Raw genomic sequence first — 14,259 nt, forward strand, 5'->3', positions numbered from 1 at the left:
CGTGAGACTTTACCATCAGAAGTTCTCAGCAAGGTTAACGGAACTGGCCCGCTCGGGCTCGATGTGGATGACTGTAAACTACCTCCTCTGCTGGTGAATAATTACTATCCAAAGTAGTGGGAAATGGGAGGGCAGTTGCCCTGGATTCTTGAAGGGCTTGTTAACAATCAGTGGAAGTGATAGGGCAATTGTGCAATCTTCTTTAAAAATATAAAATAAAATCACATTTAAGTGATGTCATATGTAGTTGATTGGGCCAATTACATTTAGAAAATTGCACAATTTCTCCTATCACTTCCATTGATTGTTAGCTAGCGGTGGATAAACTTAGCTGAAGTATATAGTGGCTGTTTAAAGAACTGAACCATGGGTTATAGTTTCCTTGGCCCATAGACTATTTACATGATGATGAATAATTTAACAAAGTTATAAAATCCTGACCTTCCCCTTTAAAAAAAGGCTAGTTCCCCTTTTTAGAAAGTCTTCTAACATAAATGTTGCATATTTTGCATAGCTGATTGCTGAAGTTTTTCTACATTATCCTCTGCCTTGTACAGTCTTTGAGTGTTTCTGAGATGTCTCGTATGGTTTCTATCAATGACATGATGTCATTTACAACATGTTATACCCTTTTTATATCTGTTTCAGTGACATCTTAAAACACAAAGACCTTGAGGGGCACATCAACATGGAGTCTTTGGGAACTCTTTTATCTGAGAAGGATCTCACAACATTGGAGGAGCAGTATCTACTACAAAAAGAGGTAAACAGGATGCCAGAAACAGCTAAATCTAATGAACAGGCTAAATCCAATTGTAGACTTCTAGACCATCCTTTCAGAGTAGCCTGGTCCCAGATCTGTTTGTGCTGTCTTGCCAACTCCTATGGTGTGACAATGACCATACACTCTAGAAAAGAAAAACATTATTCCAATTCTAAAGCACTCTGAAAGTAGCCTGGTCCAAGATGTTGTGCTATCTTTCCAATCCCTACACTCTAGAAAAAAGGGTTCCAAAAGGGTTATTCAGCGCTCCCCATAGGATAACCCTTTGAAGAACCCTTTTTGGCTCCAGGTAGAACCCTTTTGAGTTCCATGTAGAACCCTTTCCACAGAGGGTTCTACATGGAACCCAAAAGAGTTCTACCTGGAACCAAAAAGGGTTCTCCTATGGGAACAGCCAAAGAACCCTTTCGGAACCCTTTTTTCTAAGAGTGTAGGGTTTGGCAAGATAGCAAAAAAAGATCTGGGACCAGTCTACTTTCAGAGTGCTTTAGAATTAGAAATAATGTACTATTTTATAATGTTGCATGGACTGTCTTTCAGAACCGTAGTGTCAAGCTTACAGACTCGTGAGGACCTGTGCTATGTTGTTTTCAGAGTAAACTCAGGACCTGGTTCTCAATGCTCTCAGTAAGGAGGAGGAGGGTTGGCTCAGTGGAAAGAGTCCAGAACTCATTGACGGGTACTGCTTCTGTCCTCTGGCCATTGACATCATACAGGTTGAAACCTATTGGATTACTACTACTTCTTCTAGTACTTTTCTGCGTTCAGCCCTACTCTGTCTTTAACCTGAACATGTTCTTCTTTGTTTCTATACTACAGATATGAAGTAGCTTTTCTCCCGCATGGTTTTATACAAGCTTCATATTAACATGTCAACCTTGACATAATTCTATTTAAACTGACATTACCTCCAAACCAAAGTTTGTCTGATATTTTTCAAAACAATGAGCACCACAAATCAGAAATATTTAATAAATGCACTGAATGTCATACATTTCTACTGTTGGGTTCTGAGAATATGAAAATATACTTATTCATGTCACTGATGGAGTGCTGAGGTTTAGAGGGTTTTTACATCAGAAGTTAATGGTTATCCGTAGGAGCCAGATGGCTTTGGAATGTGCTGGTTGGATGGGAGGAAGTCACAGGATTGCTACAGGGAGACGGATGGACATCTGTGGATTAGGCATCAAGGGGTTGAGGTCAGATCTTAAGGGAGAAATTATGGTTTATTACTTCGTCTTCCTGTCAAACCATAATAGATGTAAGGATTAGAGAGAAGGAGTTGTGCCTAAATTGGAGTCTATATACTTGTGGTGCCAGCAGCATACCAGCAGCATACCACCCTGCATACCACTGCTGGCTTGCTTCTGAAGCTAAGCAGGGTTGGTTCTAGTCAGTCCCTGGATGTGAGACCAGATGCTGCTGGAAGTGGTGTTGGAGGGCCAGTAGGAGGCACTCTTCCTCTGGTCTAAAAGTATCCCAATGCCCCAGGGCAGTGATTGGGGACACGCCCTGTGTAGGGTGCCGTCTTTCGGATGGGACGTTAAACGGAGTCCTGACTCTCTGAGGTCATTAAAGATCCCATGGCACTTATCGTAAGAGTAGGGTGTCCTGGCTAAACCCAATCTGGCCCTCAAACCATCACGGTCACCTAAAATCCACAGTTTACAATTGGCTCATTCATCCCCTCCTCTCCCTGTAACTATTCCCCAGGTCCTTGCTGTAAATGAGAACGTGTTCTCAGTCAACTTACCTGGTAAAATAACAGATAAATAAAATAAAAAATTAAGTGGTGGTGGAAACATGGTTTGTCTAATGCAGCTGTATTGATCCTCTGGGCAGAATAAACTTGGTTAAGCTTTCATAGTGTCATAGTGTCCGTAGAGTTTTTTACTCTGAGAATTAGAACCTAACACTACACTGAATTGAGTTTTCATGGAATTAATCACATCCCTGCTCTAAGCTATGTTGACTGTACAGGGTCAGGTTGTATGTGCTAATACTGTATGTTGTTCTGTTACTAGGCTGTTGATGGGGCCATGAGAGAGGCCAGGACTATTTCGGGCAGTGAGGCTAAAGCCCAGAGAATCCTGCGTCAGCTGGACAGCTTCCTGATAAGGTAGTGTACCCATTCCTATAGCTCTGGCCACTGGTTGTGTTCCTTACGCACCAAATGGAAGAAAACAGACTGAACAGAAGAGAGACTACCTGGACTTGTCCAATAAGTAATTAGTACACTGATTTTCCTTTTCCAATGCAAAACATTTGGTTATGTCCTTAATGAACACATCCTGTCGTAGTTGAACGTTTGCTTTTCCATTGTTCTTCTGAACTTAATCACCAAGTTTCTATTGAAAAACAAATCACTTTTTCCATTAAGTTTGAATGTTTGCTTAGGCCTGTCCACACTGGGCAAAATAATATTTTACTGATGAACATGCACGTTGATATCCAGCATCATGCTCAAAGACATTCAATTAGCTTACTGTGTTCTGGTTTCAAAGCCACACAGAAAAATAGCATAATTCTACATGACCTTTTTCCTGGGAAAAGTTGGTAATTCAACCTTGGTGTTCTATCTACACTGTCTTGTTGCAGACTGTCTTTGACCTTGTTTAGTTTATAATGGTATGCATGCTACAAATGAGTAATATGCACTGCATTGTTACTATTCAACATTTTACCAGAAGAACCTGGAAATGCCTGTGACATTTGCTTGTACAATGTATATTTGCAGCTATAAGAGCTCTCTTGAAGAATTGTGAAAGAACAGGGGAGAGCACTCAGGCACGTGAAAGCTAATCTGGTTAGCATCGAACAATTCAGGACTAAAGACCGTTGAGTTGAAAACCTACAAACCTCAGATTTCCCACTTCCTGGTTGGATTTTTCTTCAGGTTTTTGCCTTCATATGAGTTCTGTTATACTCACAGACATCATTCAAACAGTTTTAGAAACTTCGGAGTGTTTTCTATCCAATACTAATAATAATATGCATATATTAGCAACTGGGACTGAGGAGCAGGCAGTTTACTCTGGCACCTCTGGGCACCTTTTCAACCAAGCTACTCAATACTGCCCCTGCAGCCATAAGAAGTTAAGTACTTTACACCACTGCATTTAACCCAACCCCTGCGGGCTGCCTTAATCGACATCCATGTCATCGGCGCCCGGGGGAACAGTGGGTTAACTGCCTGCTCAGGGCAGAACAACAGATTTTGACCTTGTCAGCTTGGTGATTGAAAGTACCTTTGAACTGCCATTGTCATTCTATCCCTCCAATCCTCCCAACCTCTTATTTGACTTCATAAATCCAACATTGATGTAATGCATTGAATCCTCCTTTACAGAGACTTCATAGTGAGAAGAGAGGAGTCAATCCCAGAAGAGACCAAGACAAGCTGTATGTCCACATTGGCAGACCTGAGAGACTGTGGCTACGGATACTTCACCGGCCCCATACATGAGGAGCTCAGGGTAGGCTACACGTGACAGCAGAGACACCAAACATAATAGTCTAGCAATACTCCAATGTACAACGTCACATCTGCACCGTTAATTTGGTTAACTTTTGGCATCTAGTTCAAAATCCCAGACAGCCTTTCTCAAATTAGATGATTTTGCCTTACCAACGAGTTAAATGGCCTCTGGATAGCAGCATAGTTTAAATCTAGGTAACAGTTTACTGTCCTTATGCATGCATTCATATGCCCTTATAACAGCTATATAACACATTATAACATTTGTCATAAGCTGTCGTAAGTAATGTTCAAGACTTATGAGTCACGGCATGAGATGTTATGAAACCGATTATAATGGGTGTTATAAATGACTGTTCATCCTGTTGTCATGCTCTAATGTCAACTGTTAATAACAACTACTATTATAGTCTTCTTGACATCTTATGTCATGTGTTATTACATGCTACATTAGATTCTACATACCAAATGTAGTAACAGGATGTTGTGTAATTTACCAACCTCTGTGTATATAGAATGTCATATGCCCTGTTAGATTCTGGGTTAAACTTGGAACATTGTTATACTCAGAAGTATAGTATCTGAGGAGTGATAGAGACTGTTTTTACATCAGAAGTTAATGGTTATCTGTAGGAGCCCGATGGCTTTGGAATGTGTTGGGTGGAGGGGAGGAAGTCACAGGATTTCTATAGGGGATACAAGTGGCGGTCTTTGGATTAGGCATCAAGGGGGTTGAGGTCAGATCCCCTTAAGGGAGAAACAATGGTTTATTACCCAATCACTTCGTCTCCCTGTCGAACCATAATAGATGTAAGGATTGGAGAGAAGGAGTTGTGCCTAAATTGGAGTCTATATACACTTGTGGTGGTGGAAACATGTTTTGTCTAATGCAGCTGTATTGGTCCTCTGGGAGGAATTTAACTTGGTTAAGCTTTCATAGTGTTCGTTGAGTTATTTTCTCTGAGAATTAGAACCTAATAGCCCTTATAGAGTGTGCATAGATACCTTAAATAAAGTGACCTTAATTTGAAGTGTCAGTTATGAATGTGCTTATACCACAGGATGAGTTGAGAGTATCACAAAACTTTACCATTCAAAGGATCTCCAAGAAACATGGTCAAATGGGAGCACAGATGTACTTTTMTATTTATTTWAAAAAAGGACCCAAAAAAGGACCCACCAACAARTTTCCAAAAAAACAACAACATTGAAGCGAAATGGAAGCAAATAGATTTTGACAACAAAATCAACACTGCTGGTGCACAACAGGATTTGTGAAGGCTGTGAAAAAAGCAAGATGTGCAGGCTACAGTAACAATGACAGCTATAGTATTTACAAATGGCTAGTTAATCACGTACTGAGAAGCTAGATAGTTGATGTTGCAATTATAACATTTTGTTAGCCTAACGATGGCTAGCTATCCTGCTAGCAATCTGCTGTTTGGGGTTTTAGGCTGGSTTTCTGTACAGCACTTCGAGATATTAGCTGATGTACGAAGGGCTATATAAAATAAACTTGATTTGATTTGTTAGCACGAACTAGCTAGCTAGCTAACTTCACTAACTACAAGTGGAATAAAAAAAATACTGTCAGCAGACGGCTCGTAGCTGGTCTGCACTTTTCTGCCACAATGGGCTCCAGTGCCTGAGATGTCAGGATGTCTACAGTAGGCACACAGGAGGTTCAGTGAGGGCTGATTCTTCTCTGCACCCGGAACAGGTGGTTCTTTCATCGAGGCCCCGTGTAACAGCAGAGGGGTGTCGACTCTGCCCGGTGTTAAGGGTGGAGACCTCGGAGCGGGCAGCTGGGTGGGGGTCTTGCCCTGTGTCGAGTCACTCCCTGAGAGCAGTGGACATCGCCATTCAAACCGGTCCAATATCCTATCAATGGTCTCCCCTAAATTTCTAMCAAACTGGGTCAAAAATACTCTGGGTCATTTCTAGGCAGAAACCAAGTGGCGCTCATTTCTACYATTTTATGAAATAACAGTGAAATAACAGAAAGAAGAAAAAAAATGCTAATGAGTCTGTGCCTCTGCAGCATGTTCTGACCACTGGTATCAACTGCTTCAAGGTCAGATATTGACCTCTCCATGACTTCCTGTCTCCTCAGGTGCAGTACCATAGGCTGTGGACGCAGGCCTGGTTTACTGGGGGTCAGATGGTACTGGATGAAGTTCTGGGGACACTGGACAGACACATGCAGCAATTCACAGACCTCAAACCCATCTGTATGGAGGTAAGGTTACACTCACACACACATTGACCTTACACACATAGTAACATTACACACATAGGGACATTTGTGTGTGTGTAGGAGCTGCTGGGCCGGCTCCACATGGAGATGATGGTGGAGTATGTGAAGAGGATGATGAAGAGGAAGATGASGCTGAAGAACAAGGAGCAGCAGGAGGCAGCAGCCAATTTACTGGCTGAAGACAGCAGCAATCTGAGCATCTACTTTACTGAAGCGGTAAGCACTGAAGACGCACACACACACACACACACTTCATATTGCAGTTAATATAGCTTGAGCGTGTGTGTACACAAACACATGAAAGTAACAGCATTGTTCTTGCTTTGACCCATAAACTACACAAACACTTCAAAGCTTTGACTTTCTATGTACTGTATTGTTCTTCATCATCACTTTCACTTTCTTTAGTCTCTGACCATTCTGCATTCCTTTCTAGGTCTTCCTCTTGCTCTGCAGTGTGTTTGCTCTATTTCTTCTCCTCCTTTCTAATTTGCATGTCCTCAGCCTGTTTCTCCTTTTTATTTCTCTCCTCATTCTCTGTCCTCTTCCATTCTCTTCTCATGTCTTTCCATCTCTCTTTTTCTCTCCTCCGGAAATATGCACTCGCTCTCTCGCCATCCAAACCTCCCGTTCTTTTTCATTCCGTCTCTTTTTTTCCCACTATGTCCTCCAGCCTTCTTTTTCTCCTCTCATTCGGTCTCCGTCTCTCTGCTTGCTCATGTTTCTGTTTTCTTTCTTTCTCCAGTCTGTCATTCCCCTTTTCTCAACCTTTCTCTCCATCCCTCTTCATGTCTTTCATGAGGAGCTTCATCTTGAGCTACACTTTCCTCATCACCTTGTGACGGCCCTGAATATTTCTGAACCGTCTCAGTGCTTCTCCTTCTAATAGGGCGCTTCCCCTTTAATTCCCCATTAAATAGTGCTTCTCCTTCTAATAGGGCGCTTCCCCTTTAATTCCCCATTAAATAGTGCTTCTCCTTCTAATAGGGCGATTCCCCTTTAATTCCCCATTAAATAGCCAGCATCAGCTGCGCAAAGGTGAAGTTGTGATTGAGACATGAATGAGGATGTGTGCAACCCTCAGTTCATGAAGCTTCGCTATTCCGTTTGTTTTGTTGCCTTAACGTGTGTTTGGTAGCCTTAAAGCGAGTTTACCCAGGATTGGATCCACTCTGTGCGTCTGTGGACTACACCTCTCCGTTGTTTAAAGTGGCCTTTTCTCCGCTGGAGATATGTTGGCGGATTGGATTGTYTGACTGACCGACTGACTACAACTTTTTGTACACGGTATTTCATTTGTTTTGGGTGATGTATACTGTGATTTATGTACTTGTGAGGACGTATTAGTCTTTGATTAGTCTTTGATACGCTTTATTGTTGTGTTGTAAAATAAGTGTTATTTTGAGTGTATGAATATACTGCGTTTACGCTACGGACCAACGTTGCGTGACTAAGGTCACTGGAGTCCCTGAACTTATTTACCGGGCTGGACTCTTTTTATGCCCGAGGTACAGGACATTTCTAAATGAACATAAGCGCATTAATTGTTATATTGTTGTTGTGTGTGTGTGTGGTGTGTGTGTGTGATCATTTATGTTGTTAATACAACCACGCAAAAGAATACACTTGTTTGAAGTTCTTTCCGATGTTTTAAGGGGTTTATGAAAAGTATATTTCCATCCTGACTTTTACATAAGTCCTTTGTATTGGTGTGACTTGACGGACCAGATGGGACTCATTACCTCCCAAACCAAAAGGAGAAACCAATGTTTTCTCTGGTAGGCACAACCTACCTGGCACCCCTATAAATAACCTCAAGTCAAAACCGTTACAACCTGTCTGTCAGAACCTTCCTCCAGCTTTCTCTCTCGCTACTCTATAGCAGGCCAACCTCATCACTCCACCCCTCCATAATGAATGTTCTGTAAGATATAGGCTATCTATAAAATAAAGAATATGAGTGTTAGCAAGCCTATGTATTTCTAACACAAGATGATAACAAATGWATTCAACTTCTTTCATAACTTTTGGAGTACTTTAAATGAAATTATGGTCAGAAAGACTAATTCAACTCCATCTTTCATTGAATCAGATGGCTTATTCATCACAAAACCATTTGATGTTGCAACTAATTATTTTAATGCTGATGATTCAACCATACACGCATCAGCAACCACAGCTAATGAAGTCACTGAAACCCTTAACAAWGAGTTGCAGTCTGTTTTGGAAATAGGTGGCCAGTAATAAACTGGTCCTGAACATCTCTATAACTAYGAGCATTGTATTTGGTACAAATCATTCCCTAAGTTATAGACCTCGGCTGAATCTGGTAATGAATGGTGTGGCTGTTGAACAAGTTGAGTATACTAATTTACTTGGCGTTACCTTAGATTGTAAACTGTCATGGTCAAAGAATATAGATTCAAAGGTTGTAAAGATGGGGAGAGGTCTGTCCACGTTTTAGAGAAATAAGCTTTTATTGTATGTTTGGAAAATTTCAGYGATCTTTCATTTCAGCTCATGAAACATGGGACCAACACTTTACATGTTGCGTTTATATTTTTGTTCAGTGTAGTATCAAATCTAAACTTCTATTTATTTAGACACTCTCAATAGATATTAGTATCAAATCAAATGCAACTTTATTTAAAGTGAATGTAAACATCCCAATACAGTAAATTATACATTTTAATGCCATAATACAGTAAATGGAAGACATTAAATATATGAAAGTATGCATAATCTTACCTATCCACTGTCCACAGGGGTCCAAAATAAGCTGGCTGAGTGAGGTCCTCCCTAAAATSGCGGAGGTGGTCAGACTGCAGGACCCAGGAAGCATCCAGCTGGAGATCGTCACCCTGGCTAGGGACTTCCCAGACCTTAGGTGAGACAGACAGACAGATCCTCCACAGGCTGAAGACAGATGGAGAGTTTACATTCACATAATCACAGAACCCCAGTCACATGACCTGGTACCAGTGTTGTAGTCGAGTCACTAAATCACTAAGTCCCCTGTGCTCGAGTACCTATGGCTAAATCTGAGTCGAGTCTAAGTCCGAGTCACCAATGGTCTATGGCTGAAATCCGACTCCCAGTGCTCAAGTCTGTCTGAGTCACTGGGTCGGAGTTTTGAAGTTCGACACGGTTCTGGTCTTCTCCTCTATATTTCTGATACATATTTGACATGGCACTACGCTCTTTGCACCATCTGCTGAAAAAAACGTTTGAAAGCAAAACAAATGATTCAGGGTTGTTTAGACATATTTGGTATTTTGGTTACTGAAGTTTTTTTGCTTGCTCGTACTGCCGGCTTGCTGGCTCTGTGCTTGTCTATTGCTAGATTCGCGCCTCTTGATTTGGCTCGGATATGGTAGATTAAATCTGCCCAGCTACAACTAGTGGAGGGCTGGCGGAAAGATTTTCATGTGAGCGTTGAAGTAACGCAAAGATTTTCCTCCTGTTGCCCAATGGTCATAATTGCCTGCAATATACAGTAGCCTATGAAACAAGGTAATTCATACACAGGCTCACACACATTTTATTTTTTATATAATGTTCAATAGTTATGTCAAATCYATCATGATGTTTTCAGGGGATTTAACCTTTATTTAACTAGGCAAGTCAGGATGAATGGTCTCTAGATMAAATTAGCTCCTATCAGATTGACCAGGACCCGGTTTCCTGAGAGCAATGGAATTTAGGCTTACCTACAACAGCCTAAAGGTGTAACATGCGTTTCCCAAAACACCACGCACAGAGAACGTTAGCTAACTGTTCTCGGATCAGTGCTCTCTTTCTAATCCTACCCTTAACATTATCATTATTGCACAATACTGACCACGGATCAMCTCCTAGAGAAATAGTATCACCTATGGCTACAAATATTGATGCGGSTTGTTCTAATGTTTACCCTGTAATGATGTACTGAATCTGATCAAGATTTGGCACATCATTGTGCACGTTACACAATACACATAATTACATATATATTGGAGYTAAAAATTACAGACTGTAGCATACAAATAGCTAAATAGAACTCAATTGAATTAACATGACCTTGATTTCAAAATCATTCAAATTATACTATAAAGGTCTATGTAGCCTATAATGTACAGTATCTTTTAATACAGTCATTTCGTTTGAAGTGTCTTTTTATCCTTCGCTTGTTATGCAAAGAAATGGGCAACTTTCTATATTTGTAGTCACTGTCACATTAGTTCTGAAGTTATCGGCCGGTCACAGAAAGACAGATCTACTGTGTACGAAGGGCCAAAAAGCTACTAACGACATACTTAGCTGTTCTACGAGTGGCAGTCGATGATAAWTAACSAGCATTTTCAAGAGCAACTTTAGTAACAATGGTTTTGGGAAACAGCTCAGAGATCTAACGATGCTCCTACAAAGGTTTAAAAGAAAATGGACGTTGTCTTAAGATGCTTTTGGGAAACCGGGCACTCGTTATTATTTGCAATACTTTTTGTAATTGCCCACTGACATTTAAAGGGAGACTTGTCAGAACCTGGCTATGGGATGCAGGGTGGAAATTGGAAGGGTAGAGTGAGACGACAAACTCAAAGACAGACTACTTTTCTATACTGAAGGGGCTAGAGAGACAAATAGCTAGACTATAGTTTTACTATTAATAACTATTGTTTTCAATTTCGTAAAGCAGTTTGTGTTTCTTAACCAGCCAAAGCTAAAAAGTAGGCTGGTGACTGGTGTTTACAGGGAAGAAAGAGAGTCGCTTGAGCGATGTGTAGCCTATGATTGGAGGCAGAGCCTGCCTGCCCACACTCATCGCATGCTCCCCCACAGATCACCAGCTGATGTAGGCTGTGTGTGCCGGGTGTGGCGCATTGTTCCCACTGCTAGAGAACAGAACTCTCGCTGCTCTGCGCACACAGTGCTACTAATATTCTGCTTATCATCGTCGCCTATCCAGTGCAAATACAAGTCAGGAGAAGGTGAGTCCGAGTAACCAATGGTCGAGAAGGTGAGTCCGAGTAACCAATGGTCAAGAAGSCGAGTCCMAGTCACCAATGGTCGAGTCCAAGTCGAATCAGAAGTCATGAAAATCCTGGACTCGAGTYCTACAACACTGCCTAGTACTACTTTCACAGTACCCCAATCACAAGACCAGGTACTGCTTTCACAGTACCCCAATCACAAGACCAGGTACTGCTTTCACAGTACCCCAATCACAAGACGCAAGACTAACAAAATGGGTCCCTCAGATTTAAATGTGGAGTTTGCCAAGTGTAAAAGCCAAATCTGCGTGTGCCTCATATAAGCAGAGGGTTGATCCATGAAAAGAGTGCCTTTTGCATCCCTTTGATACACTACATGTCCACATACCTTTGGTCACTGCTCGTCGAACATCTCATCCCAAAATCATGGGCATTAATATGGAGTTGGTCCCCTCTTTGCTGCRATAACAGCCTGCACTCTTCTGGGAAGGCTTTCTACTAGACGTTGGAACATTGCTGCGGTGACTTGCTTCCATTCAGCCACAAGAGCATTAGTGAGGTCAGGCACAGATTTTGGGGGGTGATTAAGTCTGGCTTGCAGTCGGCATTCCAATTCATTCTAAAGTTGTTTGATGGGTTTGAGGTCAGGGCTCTGTGCAGGCCAGTCAAGTTCTTCCACACCGATCTCGACAAACCATTTCTATATGGACCTTGCTTTGTGCAAAGGGGCATTGTCATGCTGAAACAGGAAAGAGCTTTCCCCAAACTGTTGCCACACCGTTGGAAGCACAGAATCATCTAGAATGTCATTGAATGCTGTAGCCCCAGATTATTATTCRTCCTCCACTAAACTTTATAGTTGGCACTATGCATTAGGGCAGGTAGCMTTCTCCTGGCATCCATCAAACCCAGATTCTTCCATCGGACTGGCAGATGATGAATAGTGATTCATCACTCCAGAGAGCGTTACATCACTCTAGCCGACGCTTGGCATTGCACATGGAGATCTTAGGCTTGTGTGCTCGGCCATAGAAACCCGTTTTATGAAGCTTCAAACAAACATTTAGTTTGCTGACGTTGCTTCCAGATGTAGTTTGGAACTCGGTAGTGAGTGTTACAGCTGAGGAGAGATGATTTGTATGTGCTACGCACTCGGCGGACCCGGTCTGAGCTTCTGTGGCCTACCACTTCACGGCTCAGCTGTTGTTGCTCCTAGACATTTCCACTTCACAATAACAGCACTTGACCGGGGCAGCTCTAGTAGGGCAGAAATTTTACCAACTGACATGTTGGAAAGGTGGCATCCTATGACGGTGCCACATTAAAAGTCACTGAGCTATTCAGTAAGGCCATTCTACTGCCAATGTTTGTCTATGGAGAATGCATGGCTGTGTGCTCGATTCTATACACCTGTCAGCAATGAGTATGGCTGAAATATCCGAATCCACTCATTTGAAGGGGTGTCCCACATGCTTTTGTATATACAGTGCATTRGGAAAGTATTCATACCCCTTGAGTTTTCCAATTTTTGTTACGTTACAGCCTTACTCTAAAATTGATACATTTTTTATTTATTTAATCTATCTACACACAATACTTCATAATGACAAAATGAAAACAGGTTCAGAAATGTTTGCAAATGTATTAAAAAATAAAAAACAGAAATACCTTATTTAAATCGGTATTCAGACCCTTTGCTATGAGAGTCAAAATTGAGGTCCGGTGCATCCTGTTTCCATTGATCATCCTTGAGATTTCTACAACTTGATTGGAGTCCACCTGTGGTAAATTAAAATGATTGGGCATGATTTGGAAAGGCACACACCTGTCTATATACGGTCCCACCGTTGACAGTCCATGTCAGAGCAAAAACCAAACCATGACGTCAAAATTACAACTGCAGACGCTCATGTTTCTGTTGGTGGAGGTTCCTCTCTTGGAAGACTTTGATGCTGACAGTGGTCTTCAAGTCTGAGAAAACATAGACCAGGGATCAACTCCTGGTTGTCTAGACAACAGCGACAGAGGTGAGACGATTAGTAAGGGGGAGAGTTAAGACGGAGATGAGCCGGAGGAGCTTGAGGACGACTCATCACACAGWCCCACGCGTGTCTATGTGTCTCTGTCTATGTCTGCCTGCCTGCTAAAATCATATACAGGAATGTGAGCCTCATTTAAAGTAGTAAGTAGGTATACACCATGTCTGACTTCCTGTAAGTACTGCACATGCATATAGTCATACATAATTCATCAGTAAAGTATCTTTTTATAAAATMTATATTTGTGTGTTATTCACCAACATGTGGACTTGAACTTCATTGTGTGAGTCATTGGGTCCTGTGACATTTTGATCTCTGCGTTTTCGAGATTATACATGTATGTTGCTATTGTGAGGTAAACAGACGTTAAGTAGCTTTAAGTAGCCTGGCATAGGTTGACAGGTTATTATTCTATTCAGTATTCAATCAATTCTGCCCCACATGGGAAAATGTCAATGAATTCACTGATGCCATTTATTGTATCGTATGCAGATTCAGTTTGTTATCTTTCCATAATGTTGGAGAGCAAGGGGTTGTGCACTGTTACTAAAATAACATTAATAATCAAATCGCATCTGACTATATATTATTTATTWWAAAAATATATAATAATCAATTAGTAGTACAGAATTTTCGGTCTCGGATATGTATTTTTAGCAATACATTTTGGGACAAGTGAATAGAGCTTTTGAATGAAGGACAACTGGCTAAAAAAAGTTAATGTCAAG

The 14,259-nt window shown here is 41.4% G+C and overlaps 1 pseudogene; it reads left to right on the forward strand.

Moving 5' to 3' along the window:
• The window catches only part of LOC111954053 (tumor necrosis factor alpha-induced protein 2-like), a 44,545-nt pseudogene that overhangs the window by 27,225 nt on the left and 3,061 nt on the right, over positions 1–14,259 (forward strand).

This window comes from Salvelinus sp. IW2-2015, linkage group LG28 (genome assembly GCF_002910315.2).
Source record: "Salvelinus sp. IW2-2015 linkage group LG28, ASM291031v2, whole genome shotgun sequence".
NCBI lineage: Eukaryota > Metazoa > Chordata > Actinopteri > Salmoniformes > Salmonidae > Salvelinus > Salvelinus sp. IW2-2015.